We start from the raw sequence: 16,254 nt of genomic DNA on the forward strand, positions 1-16,254 counted from the left end.
AACCCCCTTTGCTCCCGGCTGTTTTACTGGATTTTAACGGATTTTGCAAAGGCCACTGAATATTGTGTTCTATTGTTTAAAAAAAAACGTGGAACCTAGCAAAAGAGAGATTAGAGTCTCTTCTTTCATCAGGGAAAAAAGTACATTTGTACCTGTTTCCGTTTTGCAGCAATTAGCATTAGAATATAACTCAGTTTCATCATTATTCACAAATCTGTGGAGACAACAGCTTGTTGCAACATGGCCCTGGTTGATCTCTTATACTCTACTGTCACCTGCTGCCCGTTTTTGTAATAACTACCACTGCTTCAACCGTTCTCTTCAGGTCGGAGTTTGCATCAAAGCCTTCTTTATGCTATAGCATAAAAAAAACCCATAAAAACGCACAAATACGTCTTTGAGACACTGGTAATATTTAAAATGGAATGCATTTATACGTTTTTGGGGAGCTAAGAGAATGTATATTTTTCACTAGGAATACTGCAGATTATTCTTAGCTTGCACATCACTCTTCCGAGCTAACCTGAGACGTCAGGTCATGTCAGGCAATGACACTCAGCAACTGATTGTTCTTAGACACTGCTTGTTCATTCGCAGGAGTTTCGGGAATCTCATCATTCATTATCTAGAAATTGACTTAACTCAATTACAATGGGACCTGACGTAACTAAACTCGTTTAGGAATCTTTGGGTTGCATTCAACATCCTTGTGCGGTCCAGTTGTCACACTCTCGAGAGTGATGGTGAAGAGTGGCCATTGCACAATTATGACTCATGATTCAACACTCAGTTCCTGTGCAATATATCATCCTGTTTTTGCATGTTTACTGTAGTTGTAGAAATAACACAAACTCCTGATGGCAATGATTATTCATTCAGTTGATTCATCATACAAAACAATGGGGTGCAAAGTAAATAGATGATGCAGCGATATGTGTGTGTTTTTGGTTTTATTCTTCTGCAATGTTTGTGTGCATAGTTGTATGTTGTTAAAAATGCAGGAATGTTGCTGCTCGGTCATGTAAGGTTTTTTATTCAGGAAAGGTGTAATAATTGTGACACGAGTTCTCCTAAAGCTAACAAAGACGGTGAAGGAAAAAAAACGATTCAGACAGTAGTGCCGTTAATTAGCGTTCACAAACATTTGCATCCTTAACTGACCAGCAAAAGATCACTTAAGTAAAACAATACTAAAGAACATAGTTAAGAAGCAGATCATAGGTAAGCGAGACCAATATCCCGGTTCCACTACACCAACAATGCAAGTGGTGCATATGCATGGCTGCCTTTTTCTCACATATGCACGCAAAATTTAGAAGACAAATGTCAGAACAACTGCCCTTAGGGATTAGTGTGAGCATGTGGCAGTAAAGTGAACTTCCCAGCTGTGAAGGTATCAAGTGTGACATCAGTGTCTTGCCATCCACCCACAAGAACCTTCTGATTGACCGATAGCACAAATGCAGATCTATTAGCACTGAAATGCCCTCAGGCTGCTTTCCAAGAGGAGCTCTTATTTCACACAGGGTTGGCTGTGGGTCGCTGGTACGAACTGCCTGAGAAAACACCTGACAAAGTGCAAATGCATCATAACGTACAAGATTGTGCTTGATTGTCAGCCGGCTCTGAAAAGAGCCACAACATGCCTGTAGAATTACATTCCTAAAATTAAATGGTAAAGTAATAAAAGGAAGGAAATAAAGCGTAGCGTTCTCAAAGTACGAAAAGACAGTTGAGTGAGATGGATTAACATACTTTGTAACTTGCATTTAAAAGCACTTATGCTTGAGGCTGACTTAATTTGCGTTGACAACGTATTCCATTTGCGTGCAGCACAACAGCTAATTGCCGCTTCACCATGTTTGCTTTGAATCCTGGGCTCCACTAATAGACCCGAGTCAGCAATCCTCACAGCCGTACTGGGTTTATATTAAATTAGCATGTCCTTTATGTATTTGGGACCCATTAGTTATTATTTATAAACCAGTAGCAGAATTTTCTAATCAATTATTTTAGTCTTTACGACTTTTACACCGGTTGACAAATCTGTTGGAAATGATTCAGTTGGTGATCTTAATCTTAGAACATGGCCATCAACAGCACGTGCAATGTGTTAGTGTGAACATGCAATTTACTACCCACTATTTTGGACCTTTTAGTAAATCAAGCCCTTATGAGGACTGTATCAGTGCTGGTGTTGATTGTAAGCCAATATTAAACATAAAATATTTTTTCTGGCCTGCTGAAAAATGCCACAATTATGTCGATTTATTGTCCTGTGAGCCTTTGCATACACATTACTCATTCAGCAGAAACGTGCCGTGTCAAAGTGTGAAGTCACAAATTTGTGTAATGTACTTTATTACCACCTTCATTTGTTGATCCTTTTTTTTTTTTAAGAGCTCAGTATTGTTCATTCGGTAATGTCATCATCATTGCTCTTTTTTTATTGTTTTGTATGCGGGTGAGTATGTGTGTGTGAGTGTGTGTGTATTCGTTAGTTCACCAAAAACCTATTTAAAAATCCCATACCGTTCACCTAAACCGAACACTGCCGTCAGGAGACCCGAGGAAGGACCAAAGAAAAGAAAGGAAAGTGAAATCCAGCACCGACCAGACACCACCCACCGGGCCACCAACCACAGTTCTTCACCAACCCCAAAAATATCAAAATTTCAACAAATCAGGGAGACCTCAAGAGACCAAAGGAGAGACTGAGGAAAGGAAGGAAGGACAGACGAAGCAGAGTGAGATCCACAGACACCAGCCTCCACCGAGGAAGAAGCAGATTGTGTCTGAGTTTCGATAGATGCTGATGTGGTGGATCTGGCATGCATGAAAATCTCCACCAAAGAGGGGAGCCGTCGACCCCTGCCAGGACAGAGCAAGCACAACACATCAGGGCCCCCCAGGCCGCGGTAGCACCAAAGTACCCGCCGGAGAGCAAACCCAGGAGCAGGAGCGCCCCCCACCCCAACATGGCCCGCGCCCCCAACCCAACGCAGTAGGACGGGGCACTGCAGGCCCGCCAGGCACCCCACCGGTCCACAGCCCCCGCTCCCCCCACGACCCCCCATCCACCCCAACCCAGCCCCAGCCGCCCCCAAGCCCCCAGACACCCCCCACCCCCAGCAACCACCCATCCCCCCAACAAAGCCGCTCCTGACCCCACCCCCACCAACCGGCAGCCCCCCCAGCTCCCGGGGACCCCCCCCTCACGCAGGCATCGGCGCCGAAGAGGGGCCGGACAGCGGAGCGGAGAGGGCACCCGCGCCCACCCCACCCCCCGCCGAGTGGAGGGACGGAACACCGGGGGCAGAAGGGGAGATGGGGGCACCGGAGGACGGTCGGCACCCCCGAACTCCAGGCCCAGCGGGGAAAGGACCCGGTCGTCACTCCAGCGTTCTTAGTGAAAGCTAACCCCTGTTACTGAGTCCACCAGCTCGCCGACTGGCGAACTCTACCCCTAAACCTTGAATGTGACCCCACCCAGTGTATATACAAGTGCGTGTGTGGTGCATTAAAAAAATAAAAAGATCATTTGTTGATCTTGACACAGGTGTGTTGGCATGTAGTCACCAATGACCTATCGTAGACGTGTCAAGAACCCCACTTGTGATTATACACTATGCTGCTTTTGGCTCATTAATACTCACAAACGGGCCTGCCTCGACCCTGCCCGTTTTCCTCACCTGTTTCTTCTCTCTACCACAGCAGCTTGTAAATGTAACAGCAAGAGTGAAAATTAAAGAGCCTATGCCACTTTTATGAGCCTCTTGACTTGCTTCTTTCCACTCAGTCTTCCCACCTAAACCCAAACTCCCATGGTGCAGGTTAATTGACCAGTGTGACAAAGAGTTTGCCTTTAAAAGTCATTTATCTTCTATTTGTCATTTATCTTATCAAACAATACAGTATGTGCCTCTTTACATTGTCTGTCACCCCTCTTTTGGTCTTTTTAGATACTCTAGAGGTTAGATAAAATTATTGGTCCATTTGGCCATGAAGTTGTATGAACTTCCTGTCTTTTGGCAAAGTTGACTGCAACAGTGAATCCTAGCAAGTGTGTCATGAGAGGTTATCAGGAATCCGGGGGAATTGGGATCTCATTTCAGTTAATTTGTCCCAAAATGTCTATTTATTCATTACAAATATGTTTTTATCCATCTGTATATGTCAGTGGCTTAGCAACAGGCACGGCTTTGTGTTCAATTATAAAGGGACACATTTCACAATAATTAATCAGATTTGTGAGTACCGGTAATCATTTCATTATTCATTATTTTGTGCCGTTTTTGTTTGGTGGTGTCTGTAAGATTTTTCTCTTGTAAAACATTGGTATTGTTTAATGAGAATGTTTGACCATTCGTCCAGAAGAAAATTGAGAAGTTAGTGGTAACAGATATTGGACGATGAATCAAAAATGTTAGTTCTTGTTCATAAAATTTGGAATGGGGTTGAAGTCAGGGTTCTTCCATCCCAAATGTATCCAATCATATTTTTATGAAACTTGATTTGTGCTTTGGGACACATTTAGGCTGGAACAGAAAAGAGCCTTGGTTGGAACTGTACAAATTGTCTTGGGATGATGACTACGAGTCTAGTCCAACCATTTATTAAAAGACTGTGTCCTAAGAGTTTTGTTGAAATGCCACAAAAAAAAAAAAAAATTCTCAAATGCATTTTCAATGGGCCATTAAACACTCTGGAATGCACTTGTTAGATGAGAACTGCTTCCAGGTTTCACCAAATTTTTGAAGAATAACAGAAGCAGAAAGTTAATTAATTCCAGGCAATGACAAAGACCGAAAGCCAGAATGTCGATCACTAAGATGCAGTGATTTTTCTCTATTGCTCTTAGCTGGCATACACTGTCAGCCACTGGTCATAAATCTGCCCGGGAATGACCAGACTTTGTCAGTTATTCCATCTTATTATCCACGGTGCTTCCTGACGGAGGCGTATCTGCAGGCCTTTGACGAGAAATGACAATGTTTCCATGTTTGAATCGTGCAGCAGCTTCTCTGCTTCTATACAGCCCAGTCATGGCAAGCTTTGCATTTGAGTAAATGAAAGATGCAGAGGGATGTCAAGTCTGACAGCAGCTTCAGTTGGTTTCCAGAAGCAATTGTTTTTGTTTTTTTAATACAATGTGTGATGGAGTGCCTAATTTCCAGTCAATAATTTCCACTTAGCTGAGGCTCAAGTGTAAATTTTGCTTCTACTTCTATTGCTGCAATTTCTTTATGACATTTTAAAGATATTTTAGAATGAAAATAAACACACTAGGGACTGATCCGCGCATGACTTTATCACTTGGTCAAAAGTGTCTGGTCCCATTACAGTACATGTCGTTTGCGATTGTTTCGGCTGTCAACGCACCTTGTTGCTAACTTGCTACATTACATTAATGTTTCCGCGCGATGGCGTGCCGGGAGGCGCGTTAAGGCCGTTTTCTGCGATTATTTTTATTTCGCCATCGCGTCAGCGACAGCCAATCGGTGTCAAGATCCAAATACATCACAGACAAAACACAGGAAGCGGTTGCAGAACGTGTAGCATAGCAATGGAGGATAGCTTGATCGTCGTGGTTTGCAGACACCCGGAGCTGTACAACACGGCTAGTTAAGTGTACCGCACCCGAGCCAAAACTGAGATTGCTTGGAGGAAGAAGCGTGGATGTTGGCTTACCTGATGAGTTTGTTTGTTTAATTGTCGAAGTGTGAAGCAAGCTAGCAATGCTACAATAAAATTAGCACCCACCTACCAAAGCGGAAATTCCTCCTCTTCCTCCGTTGCGGCGCGGAGCGAAACGAATCCCATTTGCGAACCCCGCGAACAAACACTCATAAGACCAGCGTAGCGTCGCGATATTTTCGGCTCGGTCTGAACGTAGCATTACGGATATTGAAAGCTGGTGGCTCTGTTTAGTGTCACTGCTCATTCAAGGTACAAGCTAGCAGACGCATTCAACATTAGCCAAAAGCTAATGTCTTGAGGCTTACCCCGATCACTGCTTTTCATTTCAACGGCGAGAAATATTGCACTGACACAGTCTTGACGGAATATTAAGTTGATTGGTGTAATGTGTACACGAGAAACGGCAAGTGAGGATTTATAAGGAGTGAGTGAGTGTGCAGCAGCTACACTGACCTACAGTGATTGAACATTTTGGTTTGCCAACAGATTGCTATAACAAATTGTTTGCTTTTGAAATGGAATGGAATAAAGTCCCATTGAATAAACAATACGACGTCCTGTACATTCGTCTGTTTTTCACTGTCACGTGCGTTACTAGCATAACAAGCCAGCATTCCTGTTGACAGTATAACAATACCATGGCAGAAATGCAAAATCATCTAATTAAAAAAAGAAGTTAATTTCCTTTTAATATAAATATTTACATAAGTTTCCTCAAAAGTGCTAGAAATGGACTTGAAAATAATGATGCATGTTGTAGCATGTAACGAGGGCTCAATGAAGAGTTGTAAAGTTTTAACTGTCCATCTTCTAGGTTGATTATATTAAAGCACTCCCGTGGTGTTGATGAATTCTGCTCAATCTTTAATGTTTATTCTCTTTATGGTCTGATGGCTCACTGCTGAGGCTGTCACAAGAATCATAAAACTGATAAGAGCTTGCAGTAGTGAATGTGGAAATCAAGCTGTTGTCAGCCAGTTAAAATTTAGGAGGTGTTTCTTTATGTGACTTCACCCCCACGAAGGTGTTGGGGGACTGTCCTAGTTGCTAAGCGGCAGTCACAGCTTGCTGCTGTCACACCTCAAGTTCGGCAATAAAAAGATGTTCTATTACAGAGCTGGGAACACCTATGGTGTTACTGCCTACAGTATTATGCTAAATGCACATATGCACAGTTACAGATGTTTGTATTGTAAAAGCCTGCCAGCAACGCCAGTTAATAGCCGCAGTGTTTTTTGGTGGGAGTGTTCCTTGGAGCAACATTAATGACTCCAAATGCACTCGACTGGGCCGCACTCTGGAAGTGTTTGGACTTCTTTTTTATTGCCCTACTACCTGTGTTTGCCTGCTACAAATCCATATTACCCAACATTATACAGGAGACCAAAGCCTTGTTTTAGGACTAACATCTGGCACAAAGATACATAAATAGTGAGATTTTTAATAGTTCAAGTCTTCTTATGTTACTGGATGAAGCGTTATGACCGAGTGAACGAATGGGTGTAGATTACAGCGGCACCCTAATTATGTGTAATTTATCGTTTCTGGAGGCTACAATGTATTACTTTCACATTGTCTGACTCTTTTGCTTATTTTGACTTCAAGTCATCTTTGTCTCACCCATGCTGGTAACTTTTTCAAATAGCTCTGCTTATACATTTCTCTATCGCTAGATAGCTTTCTGGGTGGCCGATGAGGAAAAGTCCAGAAGCCTCATTTATCAAGCACGGTTACGCTTACAAGTGTGCGTAAAGCGTGCATACGAAGGTTCCCACGCAAAGTGTGAGATTATTCATCAATTTGGATTTGTGCGTGACGATGTGCGTTAATTTACACACATCAAGTGGATAAATGGTTAATAAATTGTCGACGGGGGTGGACTGAAAGATGTCAACTGTGTTGGCGCGTTCATGCATGACCTGCACACTATACAATGCGTCCCCGGGCGCAAAATGGAACGTTTTGACCACTGCGGCAGTTATCTCTTATGTAAATCCATCATACCAACAAATATTTTTTTCAACATCTCCATTAAAAAAAAACATTACTTTACTACATTACTTCAGCCAAACACAACATTGTGAACTACATAGACAATGATACTCGCCAATAGGAGCATATGACAATGACATGACCAAGCCTATTTCTCTGTCACTGCTATTATTATGTACAAAAACACAATATTGTGCTTCCCCCACCCCAAGCTTTATTTTGGTTAGTTATTTAGTGTTGGCAGTATTGTGAGTTTTTATAACACCAACCTCCACACAATATCGTGATAATTATCGTATCGCGAGGTTCATATCGTGATATTTATCATATCGTGATGTTTAGATATTATTACATCCCTAGTATAAAAATTTGAAATGATTTGTGGCATTATGCTATCACAGACAGAACAGCTCACACTGTGACTGAACCAAATAATATCATTCCGTATTAAGACAATATGTAAAATAATTTCAAAAGAGAGAAGAAACCTTGTATGTACAGTATATTTGTTCAGAAGTCCAACAGTGTCGTTTTTTGGATGACATTTTGCCTCATTCAAAATGAAAATGTTTTGTTTTTTATGTTGCAAAGACAGTGTTGTCAAAATAACTTCAATTCATGCGATCTGTTCCGATGCAAACCAGCTTCCACTCTAGTGGTCACAAACACAATTGCTGCCTGATTCACAGTTTGCCTGTAAGTTAACAGTAAAATAAGTAAGTAATATAACAGTAAAATAAAAATAACTGTAAAATTAACGGATTAATGCCGATGGCCAACAATCGGATCTAATATGGACCTAAATCAACAGCACAGTCAGCAAAAGGCTGGTTCTTTTCTACCAACTGAAATCAATACTACTTTATGACCATTTATGGGTCATAACAGGAGCTAAAAGTTCAACTCCAGCTTGAAAAGTGTTGAGACCGTTTTCGCAGGTTGGCTCAGTCACCTTGCATGACCTCTAGATGGTAAAAAAGATTTTTGGGGTGATGTCTGTGGCCAATTTAGTGAGGTTTCCAGGCGAATTGAAGCTTATGGACTCAAATAAACATACGGACCACTAACATAAGGAATGCAGTGTCCATTCACAAGCGCTCATGAAAATGCCTTATCGCATGAAATGTGCATGTCAGATTTTCCTATTGAGGTCAGCATTTAGGTTTGGATGCAGTTTTTGGCAGGGAATCACTGCCAATGAGGTCACTTGACAAAATAATTTCACTCATTCAGAGAGATTTTTTTTTTATCGAGTGTCACACGATGTGATCATCTTACATAGTCCTGTGTTGATAGAGTTGCCCAGTTAGCATCCCTCCACTGCAGAGGAGGTGAATGATGCGGTAACTGCTTCAAGTGTTAAATTAACGGTTTATAAAAAAAATAAAAAAGGAAAAATCTTGGCCACTTAAACTACATTTTGGCTTGTACTGCTTAACATAAACATTTACTTTACAATGAAAACTCAGAGGAGGATGGCCTGTCAAGGCTCTAAATTAGCCGCACAGCCAAAAAAGAAAAGGAAAAAGAAAGAATATACAGTAAAGCTGGAGTTGGCTACATACAGTAGATGACCATTGAAGACAGAAAAAAGTTAAAAGTGTGACTCTGCGTATGTGTGTGCGCGCGCAATTCAAAGGTCAGATTATGAAAAAGATGCCTTTCAGCTATTATTGTATGTTGCTTTTAGTTACCAAACCAAACCAAAGTTTTAGTTTTAGCTATCTTAATGACAGAGCGAGTTTTTCTTAGTGAGTTACTGGATACAAATCAGGGGGCCTCAAACACACAAATTAACCATGCTGTCAACTGAAAAGAAGAAGAATAATGTGTGGTAAATCTTGTCAGTTAATATAGTTTTGTCTTTAACAGTAATTTGGTGACATTTCTTGCACTTAGTGAAAGAATTCAAGTTTTATTTTTTAATTCAAAAAATACAAATCGAGCAACTCTAACTGCATTTCAACTTTTATACAGAAAATTAGAACACACCTATTTGTAACTGTAGTTTAACATGCAAGACTCATTTAACTCATAGTGTCTTTATTAAACTTTGTTTCAATGAAGCATGTTGAGCGGACAATAATATGCGTCTTAAAACTTAGTTTTCACCGAAAATTAAAAAGAAAAGTGCATAATTGCCTGAGATTAATTTTACAGATGCAGAATGAATGGAAACATGTTTAAACATTAAAAGGAACCCAGACTGTAATGACAAGTTTGCTCTAAATTATTTATTTGGTTGTTACTAACATAACTATAAGATTCATTTTTCAAAAATCATTTACAGTTTAAGGGCGTGGTGTTGGATTTGGTGGTGCTGATCTTCATCCCAACCGCTTCACACTCGGCTACAAACCGCTCCAGTGAGAATTGGAGATCACGGCTTGATAAAGCCAACAGCACCACTTCATCTGCAAAAAGCATGCTATACCGAGGCCACCAAACCGGACCCCCTCAACCCTTCGGCTGCGCCTAGAAATTCTGTCCATAAAAGCTATGAACAAGAATCGGTGACGAAGGGCAGCCTTGGCCGAGTCCAACCCTCACTGGGAACAAATCCAACTTACTTCCGGCAATGCCGACCGAACTCTGACATCGGTCGTACATTAACCGAACAGCCCGTATCAGGAGGCTCGGTACCCCGTACTCCCGAAGCACCCCCCACAGGACTCCCTGAGGGACACGGTCAAACGCCTTCTCCAAATCCACAGAACATATGTAGACCGGTTGGGCGAACTCAGCATTGAGAGACAGTAGTGAATGACTTATGTCGTTATTGTGGTAAAAAATTGATGATTTGTAGTGTCATAAGGGGCTCTGTGTCCTTAAACAAAGCCAAAGGGCTTTATATCTTGCTCAAGAGCACCAGAATAGTGTTCAGGAAACAGACTAAGGTCTCTCCAACAAGCCGTTCTAACCTCCATATTTCATTCATCATAAGTAGGATTCGAAGTTGCAAACCTATTATTGAATTATACGTTTTGTGTTATGTGCTGTTTTTTGGTGGATTGATTTTGGTTTAGTGTTGCAAGCCAAAATTATAATTACAAGTGAGTTTCAGATATGCTGACGCTCTAGTGAAGCACTTTGAGCCATTTATTGAATGGGACAAACAGACAAACACGTAAATGTCTGGAACACGGGACGATAGTAACCCCACCCCCATCACAGGTTCAGTTTTTCCCCCCATATATTTTAGATTTAATTCCACTTATGGCCACTAGGCGGCTGCACTAAACTGTTTAACACTGTAAATCTCAACGAAGAAGAAAAAACAGGAAGTGTTTAAAGCTAACTTAATGTAAATTAATCTTTGGACATGATTATTGATGTATAGGTCTATTGTGAGATCATAGATTATGTTTGTTAGTATGGAAAAAATGGGATTTGTAAAAACAGCAATCAGTTTACTGTTTGTACAATGCCTAATGTTGCACTGTTTTATCCATTTGCTGTTCTTGTTTTTGAATGTGTTTGTATTATTTTTAAGTGTAAGACCTTAAAAATAAGTTCCATAAATGCTATAAAACATGCTTGGGGAGTATTTAAATGGTTAAAGGTTAATATGTCTATTTTGTGGATATCACTAAGTTATTGCAGGGGGTCTAGAGCCTAACCTCTGAGATTGGTGGGGATTTACTGTTTACATTTGAGTCAATTTTAATAGGGAAATTAAGTTGTGATCTTGGTCAGGGAACGTGTGTGAAGGAAAAACTTTGGCGTTTAGTCCTTGACGATGACCTCACCGTCTTACCAACTGCTTCAAAGCTTGCAAGGGCATCAAAGTCTCTGGCCCCAAGTGGTCTCCTGCTCTCATCCCTGTGATTCCCTCCTCCTTCTTTTTTGTCTCTGCTGTTCCAACCTTTGTTGTTCCTTCCCTCATGTGCAAGTGATTAAACAGCAGGCCTCATGGAAAACACACTCTTTGTTTTTTAGCACAGATTCCATTGGAGGATCCTTTCAGATCCTAAAAGGCCTCTGCAGAACTTACTCTTCTCCAAACTTCTAAATGTGTTATTTTTTAATCATAACTGAGTTGTACGCTCATCAAGAATGAAACAAATACAGGGTTTGTTAAAGGCCTACTCTTTCCTCCTCTGATACAAAGGACTATTCATAATCTTAGTGAGTGTTCATTTTCTCCTCTGGCCAGCTGTCTTCCTTCACTGTCACTCTGCTTCTAATGAAAGGTCCGAAAATCATGGATGGTACAGTCGCTGCTTTTGTGTCCTCATAGGCAGCAGTTATTTCGGCTTTTTTGTCATCTGTCCTGACAGCAAAAATAGAGCACCAGCTAACTTGAATGGTTTGTCCGTGCAATGACCTTCACAAAAAAATAGATTCTCTGTCCAGTCGAACGTCTTGAAAGTTATTGCAGGGCTCTCATGGGGCCCAACAGCAAAATGAAGACGAGCTGAGTGCTTTTAATTGATGGTCACCAGATTACTTCAGTACCACAAGCATGCAGCCAATGTACTGTAAAGCTGGCAAATGAATAACATGATACAAAAAAGTCACGTCTATCTGGAAAGAAAGTCTGTGGAATTTATAGCCTTGGAGAAAAAAGTAAGCAAGTCGTTCTTTCACATAGAAGATACAGATTTCTCATCAAGATAGAGTTATTGTTCTTGGGTGCAACCCTGTTCGAGTGCTGGCTGCAAGTACACTTAAATTTGTGTTTCCAAGCAACCAAATCAAAACAAATCCTGTGAGGGAAAAGTTAAGACAATCTGAGTCACTGGGGTTTGTTCATACTGCTGCCGGGGTTAGTGGTGCAGAAGTAAATAACTACTATCAGGGGTAGTTACATGACATCGTCATAAAATTCCATTTTTTTCCCCCCTACTTTGCATAAGACAAAAATGTTGCCAAAAGCTGCAAAAACAAACAAACACTGTAATGCCGGGGGGCACCTCAGTGTCACCTCAGAGAATATTGTCGCTGCTCTGTGAAAAACACTAATGTCCATTTTGTCTTTTTTTATTAGTTTTTTTTTTACATTTTTAGTTTTTGAGATGAAACTGAATCCAGAAATCCCAAAAACATAATAAAAAAATTGGACATAAGTGTTTTTCACACAGCAGTGACGATATGTTTATTTCTGCTGTACTACAATAAAGTTTAATTGCACATTCACTTCAGTAGGTGGCAGTGACACTCTCATGGTCAGAGTACGGAAGGAGTGTTAGCTCCTCTGCAGAAGTGTACTTACAACAGTTCTATAGATGCATTATATTATTTATACTCGCGACAGAGTTGGGGGTGCACAAAATACTTCCATCTTCCTGGGGGGGCGCGTAACAAAAAATTATTGAGAAGCATTGCATTAGAGTAACAATATTATTTAGGCTTCAAACATAAATGAGCGTAAGAGTCCTTAAATTACCACTTGCGGTCACTGCTACAAGCTACATAGCCTAAAATTTAACTTTGAAAAATCGCTCAAATATTCTCAAAAATGAGTGACATCAATCACAGTAGTGACCTCGAGGTTTTCATCAAGCGACTGTGATTTGCCTTGGTTGTGACCATCCCACTAAGAAGACCTCAGTGGTGCTACAGGAATAGCAGTGTTGGTGGCCAGAAAAGCATTTTGTCCCAAAACAATCAAAGCGAGGGAACTGTGGATCACAGAGGCTATCTGGCATGTGGTGTGTTGGCCGCAGAAAAGAAAAGAAAAATGAAATCACATTCCGGTCAAACAAAGGAGGAACAATAAGACATTGGGTTTGGCTAAAATCTGCAACTGCTTCATACAGAATTGTGATATAATAAAGAGTCAGCTTGTAGAGGCTGATTATTTTTGGCAGTGACAGCTGTGTTCTAAAGCGTGCAGATGGAGTTAACGAGGGCCCAACCATCAGATCTGAAGGTTGCGAAACACTAGTGTTTGTGTGCGTGTCTAACAAGCAGACAACACAAATACTATATTTGCTTAGACATGATATCTCCATTTCTTCTTGAGTTTAGGTATTTACTAGGTCAAACAGCGCCTTTATAGATATGCACACTGCTTTTCATGATGCAACAGAAAAAGGGCCTTGAAAGGAATTTGATTGATTTAAGGGGTGAGTCTCAATATGTTGTCCGTACTACAGTACTCATATGTCCCTTTCATGCTCTCATTGGCTGACCATGTTACAATTTAAACTTAAAATCTGAGGCCTAAAGTAATTTTTTCCTTGAATGTTGTCTTCCATCAAGACATAATTTCACCACTTAGACCAAGCATCTCTACTCCTGAAATATGCAAAAAAGGGCACACTCACAGATAAGGCAATTGCCTCAAACCAGACTACGACTCGTATGCAAGACTTTAACAGGTTAATGTTCAACAGCCTCACAGATCATTTTCCATTTTCAAGAGGGATAATTGTTTATGTTGGTATGATATCGCCTTAATTCCATTTTGGCCTCAGTGCTCTGTTCTAATGTCTATAAAAGGGAGACACAGCCTGCACAATTGGCTGGTAGGATAGATACATGGAAAGAAGCATGGTCATTTCTTTGCAAAGGCAACAAAGAGAAAGAATGTCTTAAACTGATGAGAATTGCCATGGCAACACCAGGAACCAGCAATATTACTGTAAACATATTCCATATGCTCTGGCTGACTGGCTCGCTCCATCTCTGATTTAGATTTAGTTGTTCTTTTTCTTGTCTTGCTGCCTTTCCATGTTGATGAATGCTCCACTTGTGAGGGTGTTTGGCCTTTCTTTGACTTAAAGATGAAGAGTTCTAATAATGCATGTGCATAGCAGCGTGGTTCGCCGTTTTACTGTGGCAAAGGGATGGAGGCCAAAGTCAGGGTTGTGCAATCTGCTGAAAAGTCTCTCACGTATACATACACTGCACATGTACACACAGACACATACACACAGTTTGACTCTACTGCAGCCAAACAAATATATTGCTAGCTATTACTATATTAGCTGTTGTCAACTGAGTGCTGACTGAGACATCAGGACTATCATAGCTGACGATTATTGTGTTAACTTCCGGACATACCTGCTGTTCATATTAGATGTTGACGAGCTTCTTTTTGGGATTGTACAGTAAACATAGGTTGTATGTGTGTTTTATGAGGACTGCATAAGTTGCATGAATTTGTTAAGAAATTGCCCGTGTGTGGATTAAGGAGATGTAGGCTACACATCAGCAGCGTAGCTAGAGTACGTAGTGAGAATAACAGATGCAAGAACAGCCACTGGGCTAATAAAGCGCTGGGGGAAACCCTCATACAGTATATGTAAAGGTGTGCTTAGTAACGCGATGCAGGAACATATCGTTGCGGGCCTCAGAATGAGGCCTCAGAATCAATATTGTACATTCATTCATAAAATTCCCTGGCATGTCTGAAAGCTTCTCCTTGCTCGGCAGTGCGCACACATTTCTACCAAGCACGGCCCTGGCAGTAAACCGGAAGCGCTGCTAACATGAGAAGAACAAAATACCTTTGCCATCCAGCATAATAAAAATATCACTTGGGTATACATATGACTGTTTTCATGAAAATATATGTAAAGTAATGTTACGTATCAGGATACATATTATCTTTAAGACCATGTATCGGGATAATGCATGACCCCTGTATTGTATTGTGAAGTTGTTGGCAATTCCCAGCCCTAATTTAAATTCAGCTCTTTTTAAAGCAATTAAAGCATAATGAATACCAGACAAAAAAGTGTCAAGCTGAAAAGTCTGATGAGAAATAGTGAGGAAGGAAAGTGGAATCTCTGCAACCTGGAAGACTTCAGAGAGTGAAGTACTTTAATACAAAAGAGATCTTTGTGCCCTGTTCACACCTTTCTTTTCTTAAGCAGCCGTCTGTATTTTTTCTCTCTCCATCATACGGGATAAAGGTGGGTTAGTTATGAAGTGTCTGAGAGAGTAAGGTGTATGGAATGAGACTGACTCCTACATCCCTTCAGCAAAGATTCTGTCACCACTTTGCTACGCTAGCTTGCTGTAGTTGCACACTCCCAAACCTTTTTTCTCCAATGGCATTGCAAGTAAAGAAACTCTTACATGTCATATGACCAAGGCAGACAGATTGGGAAAACCCGAGTCTATGGTTTGAATGATGTTCTTAGCCTTCTCCACTCCTGCGTGAAACACAGACGTTTTAGGAGAAGCAATTGATATTTAGGCCACTCAGTTTCGTGCACTTCTTGCGTGAGATATTAACAGATGTTTTATATCTCATAGAAGTTAGAGACGTATGAATATCAGACCCTGATGAGCTTAATGATCAAACACAACCCGACTCCATTTTTAGTATACATGCCTCTGAGAAAAACCCTTTGGTGGAGGTTTGGGTGCCAGTCAGCCTATTTAAAAAACTATATCTTCAGAAGTTCAGAGCATCTCAAAACAACGATTACAGCATTTTGCGGCACAACCCCAAACAAACCAAGTTTTGTCATTTGGTTTCAGGTCAGCGGTAGTCAATCGTTTTTGTAGTTTACAAACATTTTGCTGAATCCCACCAACCAGCCTTGCTCCCGCCTGTAAGGTCACAATATTAGAGCCACAGAGACATCTGTGCAAGAAAGCGTC

At 40.9% G+C, this 16,254-nt stretch overlaps 1 protein-coding gene across 2 annotated transcripts in view; it reads left to right on the forward strand.

The window, feature by feature from the left end:
- The window catches only part of ror1 (receptor tyrosine kinase-like orphan receptor 1), a 129,381-nt gene that overhangs the window by 51,064 nt on the left and 62,063 nt on the right, over positions 1-16,254 (forward strand). The gene's annotated exons all lie outside the window — the stretch shown is intronic.

The sequence above is a fragment of the Leptonotus elevatus genome, chromosome 11 (genome assembly GCF_054856555.1).
Source record: "Leptonotus elevatus isolate MCC_2025b chromosome 11, RoL_Lele_1.0, whole genome shotgun sequence".
Lineage (NCBI taxonomy): Eukaryota > Metazoa > Chordata > Actinopteri > Syngnathiformes > Syngnathidae > Leptonotus > Leptonotus elevatus.